This window comes from Falco biarmicus, chromosome 1 (assembly GCF_023638135.1).
Source record: "Falco biarmicus isolate bFalBia1 chromosome 1, bFalBia1.pri, whole genome shotgun sequence".
NCBI lineage: Eukaryota > Metazoa > Chordata > Aves > Falconiformes > Falconidae > Falco > Falco biarmicus.
Window position 1 is genome coordinate 35,782,935 of NC_079288.1, and position 23,369 is coordinate 35,806,303.

The following is a 23,369-nucleotide window of genomic DNA, read 5'->3' on the forward strand; positions in this document are numbered from 1 at the left end:
CAGCTGCCCCGGGAGAAATGCCAGGGCCGGCTAATTCATCCAGCTTAGAAATGTGACAAATAGGCAGTTTAAAGAGAAATTGCCCCCATCTCACGAGACTGGCATGAGATGTTTGAAGTAACTGTGATGCCAACTACTTCTCATCCCTGTGTTCCCAAAATTCCTGCAATTTGCCACTCTCTGGCATCCTCATGTCAGGAGTTGCCTTGATTTCTCAAGGGGTTGGGTGGTGATCGACGTGAGTAAAGGTGGCAGAAACAAGACGGTATGTCAGGGCACGAGGGAGTGAAGCTGCACTCCTGGCTCCATCGCTCACGTGTCACACTCGCCTGGGTAGGACTCACCTCACCTAATTTTAGCCTTATTAAGCAAAGTATCCAGACTTTCTTCTTAACAGAGAATGGTAAGGAGGAACACGTATCCCACCTAATTTAAGATGAGAGAAATTCCATTCTGGCAAGGAGTTTCTTTCTCCATTGAATATAAAGTGAACTTAAACAATTAGTTTGGACTGAATCCCTACCTTTTAGAGGATTAAAATTATGGGGCGTGATTTCCCCCTTATTCTCTTCTCCCTGCTCCCATTCTGGCTCTGATTTCCATACGTAGTCTAATCCAACAGGCAGAGGAAATCCAGCGGGTCTCACAGAGGCTATATTGGCAGTATAAAATCAATGTGTTTCACTCTGGCTTGCCCAGGCTGGCTCCATGCTTATCCACTGTTGTGGCAATACAACCTTTGGCTGTGATCTGGTCATTTCTCCCTAGGTTTGCTGGAGTAAGCCCAACTTACGGATTCTTGGGCATTGTCCAAAAAGCCTTTGTTGACTTTGGAGGGTATATGTGTTGCCATCCTGGCTACAGTGCAAGGAGAAATGAAGTGGAATGTAACACTGCCAGTGTCACACGTGACATATTTAAGGGTGTTCTTAATTAGATTTTTTTTTTTTTTTTGGTTTACACCTTACACAGCTGGTTCTGTTGTATGAGTCCTTGTGCAGTATGGTCCTTACGTGCTCGCCACATGAGTCACTGCAGCAGGGCTGCCTCAGACTCATGTCTGGGGCATGAATTTCAAAAGCACTCAAGTGACCAAACTTAATGATTTTCAGCTGAGTCCTAGTATTGTCCTAAACATGGAATTCCTACCCATAAACCACCGTGCTGCCCACACTCTCCCCCCTCTTTCCCAGGCTCTGTAGTGTGCGTGGAGGCACGTTCTTCTCTGCTGACCCTGCTACAAGGTAGAGTGCTCTGGCAGACAGGCGGGGTGGGGAGTTGGGGGTGCTAAGATTCACCAGAGGAGCTTGTGGGATGTCTCTCAAACATGCTTGCACACACTGTCTCAGAACATGCATGGGCATCATCAGCACTACAAAAAATCAGTATGTATTTTTCCACTGTAGAAGTTGTGTTGTTAAGTGGTTACTTTATTCATCCTTGGAGATGGCTGCATTTCTGTGATGGAAGGAAACGATTTGCTAAACTCGGCTAATGTCTTTGTGTAAATTTAACAACAAATAATAAGTTGTACACAGGAAGACTGGGGTACAAGAGATATTTAAAATACTTCAGTGACAAATTATATTTTGAGTACTCAATTCTAGCAACAGAAAGAATATTTGAAGCATATTTGAAGAGATTGCCTCATTCATGAACATTGTGAAGTAGGGCATCCCTGTTCTTTCTGTCCTGTTGTTACCTGGGATGTCAGAAGAGGACAAGATTTATAAGAACTTGAGTTCTTAGGGGAACTTCTCACCCAGTAGCTCCCTGGGGCTTTAGCTAAACTGTGGGATATTCAGTGTTTCCCAACTCTTGTGTTGAGGACTGTCTTCTGTCTTCCCAGATGTGAGATGTGGCTGTGCACCATTTCTGTTTTCTCCCCTCCCACGCTCTGGTTTCCATAGGAAGGAATCCTGGGCATGTGAGTCAGGGAGCTGTAGTGCTCTCTGGTCATGTCACTAGTCTGAATGATTCAGGACTGAGACTGCACAACACACCTACCCCATGATTTACATATAGCCCTTGGGACACTCAAAGCCATATTTTCTCAACATGCCAAGTTCTTGAGAAAATCCAACCACTCGTTTTGGTGCATAAATAGAAACTTAACCCTTAAGAACAGAAATGGAATCTATGAGGTGCATCAGGGTAGTGAGTCTGCTGTCCCCCTCCCAGTGCTCCCCCTATGTTTATAGATATCATTACCAAATGACTGGAGTGTGGTGTCCCTTTCATCCCTGTGTTGCAGTGATTGCTTGGACCATTTTCTCTCAGCTTCTGTTTCTTTCTCTCCTTCTGTTTTTTTCCCCTGTGTGAGAGCACTGGCGCCTACGATGGAAGGTCACCAGTGAGGTTAGTCAACTGGCTCCAAGTATTAAGACTTCCTGCTCTGCTACAAAGAGCTGCCAAGTCCCCCCTCCCCGCTGCTTACCACAAAAACCAGTGTTTGTCTCCCTCTCTGCCCTTCTCGTTCCTCCTCCCTACCAAGAAATTCAGATGTCTATCCAGCAGACAGAGTGGGAGGGCAAGGCACCCAGACTACCTTCAGATGCATTTGCTTGAGTCCCCAAAAGCAGTAGGGCCGCAGGGTGATGTTGTCTGTGTGGCTTATCAATGTGCTTATCAACAGTGTCAGAAAGTGAGCTATCCCAGTCTACAGTAGAGATGTTCCTCCAGAGTCTGTGGCAGGTTCCTATGGGGAGCTGACCCAGTAGTTGGGCTGACAAAAGGCTTTTATTTCCACTGGAAAATTCCATCAAGCTTTTCTACCAGCAGACTGAGGGGATGATGGATATCTGGGAAAGAGTTCATTAGAAGTAATTAAGAACATGATTTCTGCCAGTAGATGTGAATCAGCTGTGCAAGGACTTGTGGCTTCCTTACAAAAGTAGTAGGGAGTTACAGATTGATAAGAGTTAAAAATCTCTGCCCTAGGCATGAACCTGGGGAAAGACAAGAAATCTCCTGTCCCAGATGAAGTAAAGTGGTGGCCCCAAGGCTGCCATTGTCCTCAGGGGCAATGTGGCGATCGATGGGTGAGCAGCTATGGAGCAAGAAAAGAGAACTGCCTTTCACGGCTCTGCACCTGGGCATGTGGGGAGGAAGCCAGAGAAGAGAAAGGGATAGAACAGGATCCCATCAGGAGGAGAAGAGGTAAATATGGTGGGAATGGGAGAAGATGGGATGGCTGGGAGCTATTTTTGTAAAAATTGAGGGGGCAGGCATGGATACTGCTCCAAAAAGCACCATCAAGGTCAACCACATTCCAGTGAAAACATAATTTTCTTTAAGAATAATATGAAAGCCCTACATACTAATCATTCAACAGGATGAGAAAAAACTGCTTGCTCCACCCTAATACGTGCTGGGGTGAGGTTAAAACCTCAGCTCCTTGGGCAGGAGGCTGCCAGTGCTGCACACACAGCTTTGGACTCCCTTAACGTGATGAGCGCATGTGGGGTGCTCGACTTTGCAGGGATCCTGCTGTCGAACTAGAACAGAAGCAGCTGCTTTGAAGAACTGATTTTCATCCTTCCAGCCATGGCTGAGTCCCTGTAGCTCCTTCTTTCTGCTCATAACTCCCTTTTTTAAAGATGATGTAGGGGACTTCCTATGGTTGTGCAAGGCTGCCAGGGACACCAGCCATGAGCTCTTTGTCTTCTCCCTAGGAACTCTGAGGCTGCAGTAGGCATACCTTGAGGAGTTCTTTGTGAGCATCACGTGAATTAGTCCCACTCTGCCAGTTTATGCTAAATTGAGACCACAGAGACCTTATTTAATTACTCCATTTGTGTAGGTGTAAATATAGTTGAGTCCTCCATAAACATGGGTATTTATTCATTTAGATTAATTTTAATTTTCTTTAAGTTGAATTCATTACCAGTGAGAAAGCCAAAGCCTCACTATTAAAAATCCAAGTCTGGCTTTTGTTTTGTTTTTTGTTGGTTGGGGTTTTTTTTATTACAAAATGAAACCAGTCTTAACTAATTTCTAATTATGGTCTTGGTGTTGGTCCTTCAGGGTGCCACCATCAGCACATTAGCAGATCTGTCTTCTGGGGACTCATGGCCAGACATCGACAAGGAAAAGGTGAGAAAAGCATTGAAATAGGAGGACTGAGGGGAAGCTATTGCCTTATTTGATGGCACCCTGTGTTAGCTGCTCCTTTGGTTATTGGGGTTGTCGCTTTCCAGGGACACATTGCTGCTGCTAAGGGTAAAGTGAGACAAGTGAGAGGGACAGAGGTTACATATGTGAGCTACAAGGATGTCCCCGTTTTTATGCTGGGTAGAAAATCAGATGGAGTGTATTTGCTCCTGCCCTGAGGCTAAGAGCAACAAAGGAAAAGAGCAGGGGATTTATCTAGCTACAGTCTAATATTCCTTTGGCTGCAGCAAAGGCTGCAGCACTTCCCGACTATCGGCTGGCGCTTTCACTCACACACATCTGTGATTGATGGGCAGAGAGTATAAACACCTCATTAGTGCTATAATTCACTGGGTAGGGCTCAGACTGTGCTGTGGGAGGGAGGAAAAAAAAAATAGTTGAGAAAGTTTAATAAAGAAAAAAAAATGGCAGAAGGAGAAGAACGGATGTAAAGGCCACACAAATCATTCCAGAGAGTTATCTGACCTGCTTTGAAAACTTTAATTGCTGATAATGGACAACCTGTTGGGTGGTATTTTATTAACACTAATAGATTTTTACGGGATATTTCTCACATTGCTCTCCCAGAGCCTGAGGAATACATTAAATATTAAAAGTTAATGCTCTTGGTTGCTGTTTCAAGGATGCCCTGCTGATAACGAGCTTTCCCGCAAGTTAGAAACCAGGAGAAAACATGAGCTGCTTTTGCCACTTACGGCCTCTGCAATAATAATGAGGAAAATACTTGAATCTTGTGTGCACCTCACAGCTGAGTTGTTGAAGTCTGTCTGACCTAAACACTGTGTAATGGCGGTGCCCAGCCCAGAGGTGGTAGGTGTATCTAATATTCAATCATGAATGTGCAAGAGCTGGGTCCCTGAGTCCCATGCTGAAAGCGAATGCTTCTAACCCCCATATGCTGCTTTACATTTCAGTTATTCAAAGCAGAGGCCTGAACTGACAACCCATACCTGTTTCTCAAGAAAGCTTGTGTCTGAAATGGATGCTACATGATATTTTTCTTTAATATGCCTAATCTTTTTATGGAAGTGTTGTTTCCACACTGATTTGTTACAGAAATGACCCATCTACCTGGAACAAAACCAGAAGCACCCCCAGAAACAGCTGCAGAAGCTTACGAGAATGTGGGCAGCAAGGAGTTTCCTGGAGGAGGCTCTTGGCATCCCATACACACAGCAGAGAACCCTCAACATGTGGAAAAAAAGGTCAGTTATGTACTGTAAGGAGATGGATTCAAGCAGCAAAGAAGGAGAAGAAATTAACGTCAGTGTAGGGAAGTTTGCTGGAGGGAAAGTAAATTTGAAACAGTATAAGCAGTAACCAGCTTATGTGGTGAGTCAGAGTGAGGTCTTGCATTAGAATTGAAAAGTCATAAAACACATTTCTGCTCACGGAGGAAACCTGGACTTCCCCTTTAGTGCCTTCTTAGGACTCACCAGCCCTGTCAGCAGTCGTGGCCTGGACCTAGAAAGCAAACAAATTTGTTTTGCCCTGCCTCAGTTAATTGCCCATGGCGGCCTGTCTCTTTTGTGTCATGCCATCTTCTCTTGTGGCAGCAATGGTCTTGGTTTTGGATCTCATTCTGACCGCTGTTTATGCAGCCACCTTCTTGTGCCAAACCAAGCTGGACTGGATGGCCACATCCATGCTCTCTGGAACAGCACTGGTACAATCTTGGTGAGCAACACTGCTTTCCAGGCCTGCTTGGCTGCGGAGCAGCTTCCCAGGTTTTTTTGTGCAGGCAGCCAGCTACATCCTACCAGGAGCCTGTATTCCAGCTACCAGCTCTATCTGTAGGCAGTCTACAAGAAGATGGATTTCTATAGTTACTTCCTCTGTCTGTAGTCATGCCATGAGCACTTTGAGCTGGATTATCTTTGTTTCTGAACTCTTCTCACCGATTTGTTTTTCCATACAAGTATTAAAAGCTATTGAAACTACCTACTCACCGTTGGCAGCCTTCCCCACCCTCCCTGCTGAAACAGGACACGTTCCTCTGTATTCCATGGCCTATTTCTGTTGAAGTTTTTCAGGCTAAGCAAAGGGCTCAGCTGCTTTGGGGTGGTGCAGGCAGAACAGGGGGGACTCTAGTCTGCTAAGTCTGGCTTTAATTTCATCTTGGCATCTTGAACATGATCTGCTAGATCCAGTTTTCTGAGGAAGTCAGGCCTGATCACAGATACCAGTTGTCTTCTCTTATATATGGGGCTGACTTGGGTCAGAAACGCACATTGCAGGTTTCAGACTTGGCTAGGGAACATGTCATTAACCCTGTCTACACCAGAGGATGTTTTCCTTCAAGGAGTGGGTACAAGCTAGTCTAGGTCAGTTGGTTTAGATGCCGTGATTTTTCCCTAGAACAATCCACAAGGAATCTTACAGCTTAAATATGAATATATAGTTACTGAGTAAAGCGTTTTGTCTTGCAGTAAATGACATCATAGCAGCCGCAAGGTAGGTGTGAATAAAATGGGGAACATCAGTTTCTGGAAGGCCTTACCTTTCAGGTTCCACAGGGTGCTGAAGCCATGGTGCAGGGCATGGGCAGGGCCTGTGTCGTGCTTCCCTTGTACACAGGGCCCTTAGGTTGCTTGAACTGAGCTCTGTTCAGGTGGTTTAATGGTCTTTTCAACTGTGCATCTTCCATCTCTGAATGAAGGATTTGAATCTGGGTCCTAGCTGAATTTGGGAGGAGGGTAATGGGGAAGAAGGGACAGGAGCCTTGGTACAATAATTCTTTCCAAAGCAGTAGATCCTTTAGCTCACATGCTCCAGGATGTGCTTTGTTGCTAGACTGCTGTTTAGCAATAAAATGGTCTTAGTTACTTAACGGGAATTGACTGCTTGGTCACTTCTCCTCCCCCTGCCAGCCCATCCATTCTCCCTGTCTTCCCTCCCATCCAATAATGACAGCTTTTCCTGATTGACCCCACAGGCTTACGAAAAACCTTTTTACTTAAACGTATATTGACCTCAGTCTTGCTGCCCAGTGAATTATGTCACAGCTGGCAATCTGAAAATCATAAATTAGGCCTCAGACCCAGGGAGCTGTCTCGTAATGATACGGATCTGAGCCTTTATCAATGAAGGTTGTACCAGGTGCCTTCATGTCTCTGACAGCTGGGGAGGGATACCGTTTGTATGGGGTTTTCTATCATCATCCCATAGGCCCTGTGATTTTTTTTTCTTTCCTTTGATTTTTGGGGGGTTTTTATTTCCCTTCCCTGTCTTTGCACTGTGTATAAAATTTCATTACTTGCCTTAACCTACCTTCAAAGGGAAGGAAAAGGAAGCTGTCAAACTTGACATCTTGGGGAGTCTTAGTTCTTAGGTAGTGTTAGTATTATCAGCCTTTCCTTTCTCCCTTCGTATTTGATTTTGTGTTGATTTGTTGTTGTTGTTTTCCCTGATGTGATTCTTATGATCTGGACAAATGCACTGGATAAATGACAAATTTAATGATACTGGAAACATTTCTCCCTTACTTTGTAATGCAACATAATTCCAATAGATTCCCTTTACATTCATCATCTTTTCCCCCATGACTTGGGATGTACTTGCTTGTTGTCACTTTTGTGGTTGAGGTATGGGGAATACCCCACGAAATGTGAAGCATCGCCATAAACTAAATCAACCCTTCTGTCTCTGTATGCGTATCCATTGAGTGGGAAGGAGGGAACTTACTCCATGACACAGTTTGTAAAAGGAAGATCCGTGTTCTGCTTGACTTAAATAGTAAAAATGCCACGAGTTTCATGATTCACTGTTCTTTTGGAGTGGGGAGGGAGGCAGAGTTTGATCTTCCTCTTCTAACAGACAAGAGCAAGGCTCGAGTATCTGCATGTCTTGCGTGGTTGGCAGGTCTAGAAAAGGTGGGATATTTGCTTGATTTCTGACATCTCAAAATGGGGCTACATAAACAATTTTTGCCTTTATTCTATCTATGCTGGAATGCACTGATAACAAAGCTGGGAAAGAAAAAAAGATATATTTTTTTTTAGTTCTTCTAGAGTTGGTGGTAATAGTTTGGTGACAGACCCATTTCTTGTTTGAGTTCTTGTAAGCCTGATTTTATATCTGTGGCATATTCCTTCAAGTGTGCCATGTGAATTCTTCAACTCAGGAATGTCTCAGGGTATGTTACCTCTTTCTCTGTGACTTGGCTTGTTTTAGAAAATGCAGAAAGATATCTTTGGTGATAGCTACTGACAGTACACATGACACCGTGGCCAGACCTGGCAAGGATGAAATCTGTTCAGGCCTGCTGAGGTCTATTGGCTCAAAACATCACCAGTGAAGTTGTGAGGGCCCTCGGCACCTCAGTGGTGTTCAGTACTATGGATGGAGATCAGGCCCTAAGATAACAAGGTGATGAAAAGCACTTTCAGAAATACTGACACATAGACAGATAAAAGAAGATGCAGTAATAGTGTGTAGAAATAAATCCTTCTCGTTCTGCTTTTGATCTTCTGAGTTTCTTAAACATAAGAATTTTAATACGAGTTTCTTAAGTCATCAATGAGCTTGTGTCCTGAATTTTTAACAGACTTACAAAATGTTACTAAAAGAAATGGATTCATGCATTTATTTTAAAGACGCTGGATTAGACGCTATCTTTATTTACATTAAAATACTCCCCCACAATGTTTGCAATGTGGTACTGGCATGTGCAGCACTGCCCAGAGAATGAAATTGGCTGGAAATTCCCTCATCTGCTTTTGTTACTGGAGAGGACGTAAATGCAAATGACCTAGAAGTTGGACTGGTGGGAGGAAAAAGTAGTAGATTATGGATTTTATTCCTCTTTTACTAATGTAAATTGCAGGCACAGGTAATGACATTTCTGATTTTAATACAAGATTTTAAAGTAGATTGTGTCCCTTCAAAGAAACTATGAGCTCATAAATACTGCGAGATTAGAGGTACTGAGGCCTGATGTGGCAATGGCTCAGGGTTTATGGCATTCCTCAAGACATACAGGGTAAAACGTTCTGTGACCTGGCTTTTATGAAGATCAAAAGACTTAAAACTGTTGAGAATAAGATTTTCACATCATCCAGGGGGAGACACCAAGCTGTCAAATGGGAGGAGGCTCTTTGAAGTGTAGAGATAAGGACCTTTCTAGCCCTCAGTCATGTATGAAAGCCATTTCCAGCCGGCAGGGGAACGTGTCATTTGGTTGGACTCACTGCGCCAGGGTAATTCATAGGAACGGACCGGCTGAGTTCAGGTAAACAGCTGGCAGTATCTCAGCCAAATTATAAACAGGACCAAAAGTGAAAGTTTGAAGAGGATTGAAAGGACTGGGAAAATTTAAAAATTAATATATTGAGGAAAATAGGAATGATACTTCTGTGTCTTAGTATCTCCCTGTACTTCAGGACCAACCAGCCCAAGTCCAGCAAAGCACTTATTCTGGGGAGTTGGAATAACAAATATACTCCTACACATACTATCTCAACCTGGTATCTGAATGTGGAGGAGCAGGTGGGAATGCTTATAAAGAGCTTCTGGATGGGAAAAGAGTGAGGAGAGATAGAAAATAGCCTTACACCTCTGCTTTCTGGCCAAGGAGCTGAGCCAGTGCAAGGACAGGAGGGAGGAAGCAGTTCAGTGCTGCTGTAGGCCAGGAGTAGCTTGCCACTGGTAGGAAATAGCTGTGGAAGAAGCATTTTGTGAAGAAGCTCCTTCTAAAGGCAAGGCAGCTGCACAGCACTGCTTTTCAAACTGTCCTGGAGCTGACCATCCAGCACGAACACTTACATGTTCATTCCCTTCTCAGATTCCTCAGGCTGGTTGGCACTGGCAGCTGGGTTATTATCGTGCCTTGAGAAAGTACTTCTGCACAGTATTTTTCATGTAAGCAAAAGCTGTTAGCACTGAAAATCTTCCCAAAAAAGGATCCTCCTGAGCTGGTAAAAATAATTTCTGGTCACATTTATAGAAGTTTAAATGACATCTACACAAGATAAATATCCTTTATGTTTTGTCATCTTTGTGCTGATGAAAACAGCTAAGCAAGACTGAATAAGAAAAGTTTCATGGCAGATGCTGTCTGATACATGTGTTTCCTCTATAATAAGCCCAGTATCTTGGCTGACAACAAAGTAGTATTTGTCCATAGCCAACATCTTGAAAGCTGAAGGTGAAAACAGAGTGGTAGGAGTCACATGGCCTTACAGTCCATGTCCAAGCATTGAATTCTCTCACAGCTACATATTTTTAAAAATCTTGTCCTAATTATCACAGCTCACATAGATACTCTCTAGGAACTATTGTACATAGAATTGCTCAGAAATACTTTGATAGTCTGGTTCCCATTGGAAAGTGTCATTTTGGCAAAACTGAAATCGTTGATGAAATCACAATGATTTGGCTCTTTTTTTTGTCTTCAGAGGAATAGTAGGGGGGAGAACCTGACACAGTTGAAGCCACAGGTTTTACTTAGGTGTTCTTTATCTTTCCACATGAGTTCTTTGCTTATTGCTTCCTTTTCTAGTAGTATTTGGTTGTGTATAAGACATCTCCAACATATTTCAGTGGGTCCAAAATGAAACTGTGGATGAAATATTGGGATTTTGGGGGTTCTTTTCCAAAACAAAACACAAGTAATTAATGAAAGTACAAAATTATGTACCCAATGGAACTTCCATTCTTTTCCTCATCCCAACAGTGCTGTTAGAAACACACAGGCTGAGCCATGCATGGATTACAAATATTCTGGTAGTATTGCAGAAGCTCTCTGTTTCTCTCAGCAAGATTTTCTTTTTCTTTACTCCTGACTATTCAGTTTTCCTTTGTCATCCTTCTTAAAGCAACAATTTCCCAAATACCAGAGCAGAGAGTGCTATGTTGTCAACTTTCCATTCTCCAGCATAATGAATAGGATCCTGCGTTAACGGGCCCACAGGTCTGATTCAGCAAGGAAATTACTGTGTCCCTGTACCCTTTTAATTGGAGGTTTTAAAACCAAAGCATGGAGACGCACATAAATTATTACATTGTCATTTAATCTGGAGTCAGTCCAGTGTGAACCCTGAACGCCTGGAGCTGGTCCAGCTGAGTGGCAGGAACAAGGCTGAGAGTCCTAGTAAACACCACATGATTTCTGGTATTTGCAGGGCATCTGTTTTGCCTGCCCTTGCAGTACCTTTGTCTGGTCTGGAGAAGATCCTGAGTGACTGGTGATTTTATTATGGCCTGGCACATTTGAGGGTAAGCCATTCGGGTTGTCAGCATGCTCCCAGAAGAAAAGCTTCAGTGAAAAAACCTTGCTCTGGGCTTTGAAATCTGAACTGCAGCCAATTCCAGCTGAGGGATGTGACGATCGCCTTTTGCTGTGAAGTTGCCATCTGAACAATGACACTGTTGTGTGGTTTGAAAAGACAACAAGCAGTGAAAAGGATAAGTGTCTGTCATATATGTGACTGGGTAGATATCAGTTAGAAAGCAATCCAGGCCCTCGGCCTTTCCTTAAATGGTGCACCTCAAAATCCATGTTTAGAGTTGTTTCGAGGGGACACATATGCATCTCAAGTTTTCGTTTTTTACAAGATCTGTTTTGCTAGACCATCTGGTCATGCTTCTGCTCCTTTGAAAGCTATGCCTTATTAAATAGTCCTGGGAACTCAAGAAGGAAAGTCACAGGAGGGGAACAGGGATGGGGATTTCTAAGAGATGTGCTTTTCCTTAATAAAATAATAGTCTAAGAGGAGATCACAGCTTTTAACAACTAGTGAGATTCTGCTGCTAATACTCACTGCAAAGCTCTTCTCAGGGCTGTGCTTCACACCCAGAATCCAGCTGCGTTGTGCATATGCTGCACAGCTCTCTTAAAGTCAAACAGGCCATGGCATGGGGGTGAATAATTCTATATTCATCCAGATTACAGCATCTCATCTTTTGTTCTCAATTTGCTGGGACAGACAGCTCCTCTCTTATTATTTATTATTTGCCACTCCAATAAGATCCCAGATGAAATCATTGCACTAGGTCTTAGCTAGTTAGTTCTGTGAAATGCCTGAATAAACAAGACAGTGAATGGTGAGAGGAGGAGGAGGAGAGAGAGAGAGACTTGTAGCTGCTCTGTCTCTTTTACAAATGGGGAGCTGAGGTCTGGAAATGGAACAATTAGCCCTGAGTCTAAAAAAGAGGCGGTGGCAGAATCAAGACAGCAGTTCAGCTCTTCTTCCATCAAAACAGAAACACCCTTTTTCGCCATTATTTTCTGTGACAGATGGAATACGTAGCCTGGAGGTTGGCTGAGAAATGTTTGTTTTAAAGATCAACAGTGTTTATGAAAGAAGTCCTGCTGTCCTTGGTTTGCTCCTGCGTAGTTTTATTGCAGGGTGAGGACTTCTGTTTTCCCACCCAGGAACTTCAGGGCACCTCAAGCATCTTGAATTTACAGAGTTTTTTGATGGACTCTTCATGCAGGTCCAAACACAGATACTGCTCCAACAAGCTTAAATCCTGGGGGAGTGTCTGAAGCATTGAAATCTCATGAGGACAGAACTATCAGCTGGACAAAGAGGGCATATCCAGGGATGCCAAACACAGGTAAAGCTCCAACAGAATTAGTTATCCAAACTTTCAGTTACAGATTTAGAGTAACTCTGGCTTTTGGGCTCCCCACCTGAGATGCATTAGGGCTGATATTTAGGTTTCCCATGGGAGCTGGGCATCTAAGGCATTTTTTTTTTGGTCTAGATGTTGTGAAACTTGTGGCCTCATAGTAGATCCTATATTGTCATCTTACCCTGTGAAAAGCAAGTTGACTAACAGACTTCAGGAATTTACCATGTGCTTTGTTCTAGTGTAAAATATGATCATACCCAAGCCAGGGACATAAAGCATGATGGTCCTTTGAGATTTTCTGAGTAACAGGCCTTACATGGAGCATAAGAAAATCCACAGTTACATTGGTGTTCTCATAAGAAACAAAAATCCTTTAAATCTGGGGACAGGGAAGTATAATTAGTGAAAAGGGTTGGGTTGCATTAGAGCTAGGTTAAACCAAAACTACAGCAAGGAGTTGCTTACATTTCCCTATGGGTGCAGATTTTGGATGAAGTGAACCAGCACTTTGCTTGTGGTGACAGCCTGGTATAACCCATTGGTGACCAACAGGTAGAAATAGAACATAAGTAGTCGTTCATATTTTCCCAAAAGAGTAAGAAAACATTCAGATAAATACATAACCGCAGACACAAAGACACCAGCTTCTCTTCTTCACTCTGCTGTCCATTTATTGTCTGGATGCAGCAAGCCTCTTTGCTATTCCTATCTGTTATGTGCTACAGAGATTTTCATCTGTCCAACACTGTGGTGCGGTAAGAAGCAATACAAATGCTATTTGCTATTTACTAGTAAAGAGTGCAGTGAAAGAGCTAGTGTTGCAAGATGAAGCATCCCTGTCAAGGCTACACCTCATTCCAAGAGGTTGTCCATACCCATTTCCCATGGGTTAGAAGTATGCTATTGCAATTCTTCATGAGATCTTTCTTACACAAGCTACAAACCTTGTAACATCTTTCATTCCCTTTGTCCAGACTAAGAGCAGATGTTGGGAGAGGATCCAGGCCTGTGTATTACACTTGGAAGAGGCCATATGTATAAATCCCCCTTCTTTCTACAGCTGTAATGTACAGGGTATGCACCTTATTATCAGAGAGATCCAGAGTACAGGGCAAAGTATGGGGTAACCAGAATAATGCAGTCTTGGGAGATTTCTCACTGTTCAGAAAAGCTGAAAGAATTTTATGTGGAAAGCCAGACTTGGGAGAAGAAGGACAGGGGTGAGGAAGGAGGAACCACTTCAAGTTTAAAAATGTCTGAAGGGAATAGGGAAGTGAGAGGTTTTAAGGCTATATGAGCTAGTGTCATATGCAAGGATAAGAGAGCCTTGATTTAGGCTAGAGATGAGCCAGCAGGCAAGGAATTTGCTCCAGAGCGAGCCCTTTGTAGATCCTGCATGCTACTATAGCTAACAATCATGTCAATAGGGTTTAAAAGGTGCTTCAGAGGAATTGGGAAGCAAAGACAAATAAGGTGGGTGGCTGAGGGAGGAATGGAAAGTCCAGTGGTTACTGAGTGAGGCTTGAGTGTGATGAAAATCCTGGCTGTGCTCCAGTACAAGATTTCCTATCACATTAATTATATTGCAACAGGCTCCAGAGCCTTCTGTGATACAGACTTTGTATATCAAAAATGCTACACAGACAGCAGCGGTGGAGGTAATAAGATAAGCTTGCTGTGTTGTCTCCAGGCCTTCCACTAGGATGCCTTCAAAGATGAAGCCTGAGACTCCTTGGTGCTGTTCCCTTTTTGCACGTGGGCAAAAAGCAAATAATTTACGGGGAACGAGGAATAATTAGCTCTTGGAAATGTCATGTTTCTCTCAATAATTAACTCCATCCCCTTTCCTTTTGTTAAAATACATATGCCTTTGGATAGCGTTTTCGTGACACTAAAAGGTGTTATATGAAAAGTGTTTATTGCTTTCAAAATAATTACCTAAACCTAGAGGAAGATACTGGGAATACTGTGGTACTGTCACTGTTTTCTGTGGACAGAACTCTTGCCAGGTATCTCATGAAATTTTATCTGTTCAAACCAGTAAGAGTGACAGCTGCCACTAGTGATCAGGGTTTACTACCACCTGGCACCCCAAAACTGAAGAGAATAGCTGGCAGCATCCATCAGATTTAATCCTTAGCCTTGATTTGTGTTAAACCCCAAGTACCTCCTGTGTTCATTTCTTCTTCTGTCCTAGCCAAAAGGATTGGCTTGAAATTCCTTCCTGGACTGTCACCAGCTGTCTCCTGTATTCTTGTGGACCTTGTTTTCCTTGTTGGGCAGTGATATCAGCTGGTCTGAGGGACTCTTTTACAATGGATAGCTTCTTCTCTTCAGTCCTCCTCCTAGCCGTGGGAAAGGGACAGAAGTGAAGACTCTCTTTCCCCTCCAACAAAGAAGTGTTTCCTCTCCAGCTGGGTGTGCTGCATGACAAATGCCCTTGCAACCATGGAAGGATAGAAAATTGGCATGAGAAAAGTGTGGTCTGGGAAAGAGAAGTAGCAGCAGATCTAATACCATCCTGAACAGCAGTGAAACAACAGCAAAAGCCAGATAATACTGACAAAAAGAGAAGCAAAGAGGGAGGAGCTGTGCCAGCATGGTCTTGTGGTGGAGGAGAGTCTGATGCTGTGTTTTGCAGTCCTGACTATGCCATGGTGGTCTTCTGTCACCGGGATAAGAGGTAGATGAGGTAGAGTGTCTCCAAAGAATGCCTAAGGAACTTCGCTGGGTTTCTGTGATGGGGGAAGATGCAAGTGTAATAGCCACCCTTCTCTGGAGAGTGGGTAACGCGATGTGTGTAAGCCAGGCTTGCCTCAGACCTGGGATGTGGAGACTGTAAGACCTGTTTTTTACTGACAGCTGGGGCAGGAATGAGGTTGGGGTTTAAGCCTCCTCTGTCACTACAGCATGGAGGTGTAAGTTGAGGAGGACAGAAAACCACTGGAGCTCTGTTCATTGCCACCACACCACCGTTGTTCTCCTTTGTGCTAGAGGTGAAGACTAAAGCTTTGTGCTGGTCAAGGAGCTCCTTAAATCAGGAAATACACTGTGGAGGCCAATTCCAGATCCTTTTTTTCTAACCAGAAGTGTATCAAAGAGATGAGAATTGGGTCCATTCTGGAGTAGCCACCTGCCCCTCCCGGCCTTGTGACAAACTGGCTGTAAAGATTCGGAGCATCCTCTACTTCTGCCTCCTTCAGTATGGCCAAAGCAGAGTTAAGCCTCCTTGTCCCACTCTCCCCACCCCCCCCCCCGCCCCCCCCCCCAAAAAAAAAAAACGTGCATTATGGGATTCTCTTTTCTGCCTCTCTCTCCTCTCTCTAGAGCTGTGTGTTTGAAATGATATCTATTTCTCTTTGTGACAGCACACCGTGACTGCTGCCTTGACATTCTCCCAAGCTGACATCCCGACCGGTATGACACTGATGCCTTTGGGCAGAAATCAGAGCCGGTTTGCTCCATGCCTCTGTGTAGCCACGATGCCTGTAGCGCCTCTGAGAGCCCCCAGTGCCCTGTTGGGGAAATGGAGCGAGCACGTGGGCCCCAAATGAACTCCAGATAGAGAGCAGGCATTATCTGCAGTGACCCAGCTACCCATTTTCAGTTTTAAGTGTTCGCATTGACATGGTTTTTTCCTTCTTTTTTTTTTTTTCCTTTTCTCTCCCTTCTTCCCTTGCCTGTGAGAGGGTTGGTTTCCCGTTTCTCCCCCGGTTGCAGAGTCCTTGGGGAGCTGGGCTTTCGTGAGCTGGAAAAGGAGCGCACAAGCATCTGATCAGTCCTTATTAGTGTTGAGAAGAATCTAATAGTTCCTGGCTTCTGGGACCATTACCTGTCATTTAGTTTTATTAAGTCAGTGATGAGAAAGTTTAAAATTAAAGGCTTTGTAAATTGGATTCCAGTTTGAAAGGGAGGCACCTACCAGGAAGTTAGTGCCAAAGCTTGCAGATGGGCCACTGGGAGCAATACCAGACTTGAGCATTTATCTTCAGCTCCTTTGACAAGGATCCTGTGCCAAGGCGTGGAGGGGAGGCAGTTTGTGGCAAAGCCTCAGGGTATTCAGGAGTCTTCAGCTATGTGAACCATATAATCCTTCCTTCGCCGGGCTACTCGCGCTCAGACCTCCAGCTACTGTTCAAGAGGAAGGGTGGTCTTCTGCTTGAATCATTACCCAGTGCTGTGAGTTCTGATTCAGCTGAAGTGATGCCGGGCGAGTCATTCCACCTCCTCATAGTTTGTTTCCGGATTTATAAGGAGGAGGAGCTAGTGTTAATACTGATTGGAGTTTTTTCTTACCTGTTGTCCGTTCTGGGCAGTCAGCTCTTTGGGACGGGTACTGTCCTTGACTCTTGTGCTTAGAAAAAAACCTCCAATTCCTTTGAGTATTCAAGGCAAAAATAAAGACTTTTGTTAATTCTGTAACAGAAAGCAAGCAAAATGGATGAGCCACCTAATTAAGAGAATCATCCACTGTAGTTTTCTCTGGTTTCAAGACTTTGAATTAGCCATCCAAATGCACTTGCGAATGAAATACCCAAATTGCAATAAAGCAATCCAGCTAAGTAATTACGGTGTGACAAGGGAAGCTTAGGGGCCAATCGCAACAAAGAGCTGCTGTCACTTCTGTTTTCTCAGTTGAATAAGAGTCTCATGGTGACATTGCTCTGATGAGAAGCAGCATGAACTAGTGGTTCTAAGTACAGTCTCAGAATCAGAATTCTTCGTTCTTGTGTCTCAATTTGTCTTTGACTTGAATGGCATGGGAGAAGTCAACTGAGGTCAGAATTTTAAGGTTGACTCCTGCTCATCTTTGCATCATTAAACACACAAATTGTATTTACACAGCTTTACATTAAGATTTAATGTTCACACTTTGTCTCTGGAAGGCAAGGTACAGCACTCCACCAAAGCACAGGGTTTATCCATTTAATAATAGATCACAAAATTGTTTGTCTCCTGAAGGCAGAATGTACAGATTCCCTTTAAAGTAATGGTTTCTTGGAAAAGTTTACCTCAGGCAGATCCTTCTCACATCCTTGGCATTTTTCATCTCCCAGTGCTTTGCCATTTTTATCTGGGATTAACAGAGGCAAGATCTGTTAACCTTTTAGACTGGAGGGGATGCCCTGTGACCATCCACCCTAGCACCCATATAGCCAAGCTTCAGACGTGAATCCTGACTTGAAGGAAGGTTCACCTCTATTGAAAGAACCAGGACTGAGAGCAAAGTCTCACACCATACAAACTGACAGTGAAGGATGGGTCTTCCACCTTCTTTCCTCAGAGAGCTTTCAAACCACCCGGGCAGAAGGTGGGATAATACACTCAGAGGAGACCGAGACACAGAGGGACAGATAAGGAGAGGCAACACTCATGCAGAAAGTAGACGCTGTGAGCAACTTAGGATCCAGAATTTGTGCAAAGTGAGACTAAGCATGTGTTAACTCCAAGCCATTCTTCCTGTCTCTCCATAGGCATAGCAGTTCCTTGACTTCAGCTAATTACCACGTTCCCTTGAAGAAGGAGTGACACCTCTCCCATGTTTCTCTGCTAGCATCATGAAAGAACTGATCTATGAGCTATTCAGTGGTTACTTACATCATTCTTGTGTTTCCAGCCACGTGACTTGACCGCAAGGCTTTCAGAAGGTAATCTGGGGAGATTTTATCAAATGCAAAATGTTCCTAGACATTACTGGAGCCATGATGTAATGAACCAAGGTTCTGTTCTTTAAATTCCACTTTGCTGAAAAACCACAGGCCCCAAAAAATTATTCCAGAGGAGCTGAGGAGTTTTAAGAAGGAGGCTGAGATGTTGCGCTGGGTTGAGCCATTGTGTGCTGCAGGGCTAGGAGAGAGGAAGTCCTGTGTCTCTGGCTTGGGAAGGTCTGGACTGAACCTCTGATATGGGGAATGGCCTCTTCGCAGCAGCCGCTCCTTTGTTTCTGCTGCTGTGATGGAAGGTGCTGCCAAAGGAAAAGGCAGCACGACCAGGCCTGCATTGTACCTCGCTGCTCCGAGTTTGTTGCATGTTTAGATCTTTGGTATTTGTTGTAATTGTGGCTGTTCCCATTTTTGTGAAGCACCATTCCAGCCCAAAGTCTTGCCTCAGCAAAACCAAAAATGTGGTCCCCCTCATGTAACACTGCTTTCTTAGTATCGTCTGTGCCGGAGCTGAGAACCTAGTTTGCAGTATCTCCACACTTTAAAACCCTTTTTACAGGGACAATGATTCCTGAGTCACATGTCTGTGAAAGTCATCCTGGCATATTTATATCTGCCAGACCAGAACAAGACTGTCCATGCTTTGATGCTTTGGATTTCAGTACCTGTTGAAATCCCCTGAACAAATGGTGCTATTAATTACAAGGCCTGGCTTTGATGAATGATGCATAGGGGACAACATTTCATTTTGTCTAGGGGGAGGTAAGTGGGATGGGGCATTTCTGAGTGTTCAGTGATGCAGGAGAGGTCCCGGGTGTTGCCTGATCAAGGGGAAGTTGCTTCCTTTCTCTAGAGTGCTGTAAAGTCAGTGTCAAGTCACTGTGGCATCTGGGTTATGTCACCTTCCGATGGGGCTACCTCTTTATATGTAAGATTTGCTCAAACAGAAACCAATTCAGCCGCTTACCTAAAAAGCTTTTAGAATTACAATGGCTTCTGCCTGCCTGAGGGACTGCCCCATCCCCAGGCCATTTTAACACCGAAGTGGTGAATTTGGGGTTCAGATTCTTACTCAGATACATGAGATGGAGGAAAGCCATGGGGTGTTTGCAGGGAAGGCCCCAGGATGTTACCACTGTTTCTTGCCCCACGTCCTTTGAAACTCCCAAATTAGTGAGCAGGAGTCTTACAGAAACTGTTTAGTTTACCCCTGAAGTGGTGAAAAAAACCTTTTTTCCAAAGATTTGATTTAGTAGTTAGTAAAGTTAATTGCTTATCTTTGTGTGCCGTTATGTTTTGGTGCTAGGAGATCATGTTTGTGCCAAAAATCTGAATTAATTTTGGGGGCACCTGAAACTTCTGTTCTGTGCAGACAACTCTACCTGTCATTTCAGTTTAATTACTCACAGCCAGCTGAGAACATCTCTAGCTGGTTTTCACAAAGGGGCTTCCGAACAGTGTAACACAGTGTTAGAACACTTTTCTACTGGGACAAGACGACTGCTCTTGGTAGCAGGACTACTAGGTAGTAGGTTGGTGAGATATCAGCTGATGTGACTGGTAGGAAACAAGACCATTCAAAAGGAAGAGGAAAAGCAGGAGAGTCAGAAGACAGTGCCATTGAAACTAAGGATAATAGGAAGAGAGTATTCACTCCTTTTAAAGCACCCAAAATGACAAGGAACTAATTGGAGCGTGTGATGTTCTTTTGTGGCCAAGAGGAGTCTTACCAAAGACAGAAGGCATGATTTCTTTTAACTGAGTTTAGGTGTTTACACTGTCATCCATATTTCAGTTTAGTGATTCACTTCAGGGTAATCTGAATCACACTCTGGAAATTTCTATTTCTTGTTATTGGCTGCAAAGGTTTCCTAATGGTACTGGCTCAGGTGAAGAAATCTATACTGCATCCATCTACCTTTGTCAGAATTAGACCCAGGGTGTCAGGGACAGAGAGTACGTGTCAGGATCTGCGTGAGGGAGACCTCAGTGCAGTAACAGGGTACATGCCTGCTCAACAGATAGGGAGGTACAGGGAAGAGGTAAGTTTGGGAAGTCAGGTAGATCTCTGCTGGAGCAGCAAAGGCACATTTGTGGAAGTAGGAGTTCAAGAGTAAAGGTCAAGTGAACAAGAAATGTGCAGAGAACTGAACTGGGATGCAGAAAGGGGTTTCATGTCTATTCTAGTTTAAAACAAGCATATGGTTACTCAAAACTAGAAGTTGTTAAATCACCCCAGAATAAACCAGTAATGATGGCATGTGGCTGTAGGATGGGAAACCAAAGCTCAGGTCTGTACCTTACGTCACGGACTAGAACCAGAGCCTTCCACGCTGTGTCTGAGTGTACTAGCTCAGGTACAATGGATGGTTGGGCCGCACTTTTGTAGCTTGCCTTCCTGGAAGCACTCAGTTTTGTATACATGGATTAAATACTTGCAAGTAGTGTGAAACTCTGGGTACCCCACATTACACACAGTAATCCTAAAAGCAGGATGTGGAGTGGAGTGGCAGAAGAGATTCCATGCAGGACCTGAGAACATATTCTTTTTGAAACTCTCATATTCTTTCTGTGGTAAATTTCAGTTTAACTTAACTGACCTTTCCCAATGAAATTGCACCGAAAAAACTCCTGAACAGCTCTCATGAGGGGGCTTTGGAGTCAGGAGGACCAGAAGAACCCTCTAGGTAGTAAGTTTTAAACAAATCAAAGGAAGTAAGTCATGACATGAGTGGCTAAATAGATTGCAGAAGTCATTGCCAAGGAATACAGCAGCCAAAGGCACAAAAATGTTCAAAGAACATTTAGATGTGTAAATGGAGAGTGGCTCCACCGATGGCTGTGCTAGCCACCTGATGTAGGAAGTCTTTAAGCAGATTACTAAAATGATAGCCAGGTATAACAGGGCAAAATCAGTCATAGGGGATGTGAGGTTTGTATTCTACCTTAAGCAGGCTGCCCATGCCTTCTGGTAGAGATCAGGTACTGAGCTAGGTTGGGTTTTGGTCTGAGACAGTATGGCATTTCTTATTCTTGTTCTAAGTACTTCTGCATCTTCTTGCCCTTGTGACAGTACTGGAAGAATACACTGGGGTTTGGTCGGTGTAGTGTGTGTGCCTGCTTTTGTGTGCTGTCTGCCTACACTGGCATGTAGGATATGCCTGTGATGCATCCCCATGTTAGTGGTCACACACCGTTTCTACATACATGTAAGATTAAGAGTAGTATATTGCCCTTGTGCCTTGTTTTTCATAGGGTGTGCAGTGGCCCAAACCAGGCAGTCTTGCTTTTGTTAGTGCTTCCCAGATTCCAGAAATGCAGAGCAGGGCATAAGCTCCAGGAATGCGTTTTCCAGATAGACTATGAAGCTGAGAATTAAAGACAAGTATGAATCTTCTTCCGGCTCCTTCTGTTATTTGGGCATGCTCATGCCACATGTCAATACAAACTGTTGAGACATCTGGAATGAGTTCATGTGAGTCCGTGGGTTTGGGGTCATGGTGCGTGGGAAATCCCTCAGTACTCTGCTCATTTCACTGACAGGCAGCTCATGCCTCTGCATGACAAAATAGAGACAGACCCTTTGCAAAGCGTAATGGAGGAGGATGTTCTGATTGTGATCCAAAATTGCTCTCACAATAACATCATCTGACTAGTTTAGCCCTCCAGATGGGACAGGCTCTTCTATCTAGCACAGGGATGTGATGTGTAAACATCTAGAAACCATTATTTTGTTAGTTCAAGGCAAAACCTGCTCCCATCCTCCTAAGTTTTACCTGTGTTTAATTCCAGTGATCCAGTTAACCATCACCACACTTGAGTCTTCCCAGCTGAGGATCTATTTCATACCCTTCAGCTGAAAGACATCTGCCTTAGGTGAGTACACACCTGCCGTCTCAGCCTGAGCAGGGCATTTAACCATATTCTTGGCTGAAACTGGGCTTAAGAGTCGGTGAAACTTGGCACTGAGGGGGCATGTGCAGTGAATGCCCTGTGAAAAACGTGTAAAAAGGAGGTAGGGTATAAACTTGAAGCCAGTGTTTACTACATTTTTATGTGGTTATAGGGCAGCTGTCTGACCTCCTCACCTAATTTGCAAATAATCTTGTCGGGACAAATTAGTCCATGCTGAGCCTGTGTTGTTGAGACTAGATGGTTATCAGGACCAGCACAAGTGGATTTTAAGGTAGTTCTGGTATCTCTGCAGTATAGTAGAGTCACAATGGTAATAACTGCAGTGCAGAGAGGTGTTTTTGTATTAAACAAAATATATACAGAAAACCTCGTCTACACAGGTCTTCCTATCTGGTTTCTTTCAGGCCATTTTTGCTACGGGGATGAGTGTTGAAAATAAAGAATTAAACTACATTAGAAACTGCAGCTCTGAACACTGTGAATTGCTTAATTCATCTTAATAGAGGTGTTCACTTTGAACCCGAAAAGCTTTTAGTTGAGATTTAGCCTGTGGTTTGATATTACAAATTGCTTGGTGGTAACATTGGTTTAAGACATTGTTGTCTCCCAGCCTCTTGTTCTTGCTGCTATGCTGGCACAACTACTCCTGTGGTTGGGAACCAGATGGGAGGAGCCAGGCAACTTGGCAAAAAAAAAAAAAAAAAAAAAAAGTTTAGTGTGTTTGTTTATTTAAAGCAGGAAAAGTTCCTCCGTCTGGTTCAGTGCCTGGTCACACAGAGTTTTCCTGGCACAAATGAGTGGAAAGAGCATTTTGGCATGGAAGGGAAATGAGCAACAGAGGGTGAAAGGTGAGCAGCGATTACTGATTCTGGTAATGCCACAGTGTACTTTTTAATATCAGACCATGATGAGAACTGATCTTGACATGTGAGAAATACTCAAATACCTTTAAAATTGTTGGTCTTAATCTTTGCTTTTAGGTGTCTTGGCAGACACTTCCAATTTGTGTCCTTATCTCACGGTCTCAAGCCATCTTCAAAG

At 43.8% G+C, this 23,369-nt stretch overlaps 1 long non-coding RNA gene across 1 annotated transcript; it reads left to right on the forward strand.

The window, feature by feature from the left end:
* Positions 1–1,191: 1,191 nt before the first annotated feature.
* On the forward strand, positions 1,192–18,392 carry LOC130156140 (uncharacterized). The gene is made up of 6 exons (XR_008824338.1): positions 1,192–1,244; positions 4,027–4,095; positions 5,230–5,378; positions 9,956–10,088; positions 12,610–12,732; positions 18,225–18,392. It is a non-coding gene; the product is annotated as an uncharacterized LOC130156140 (long non-coding RNA).
* The last annotated feature ends 4,977 nt before the right edge of the window (positions 18,393–23,369 follow it).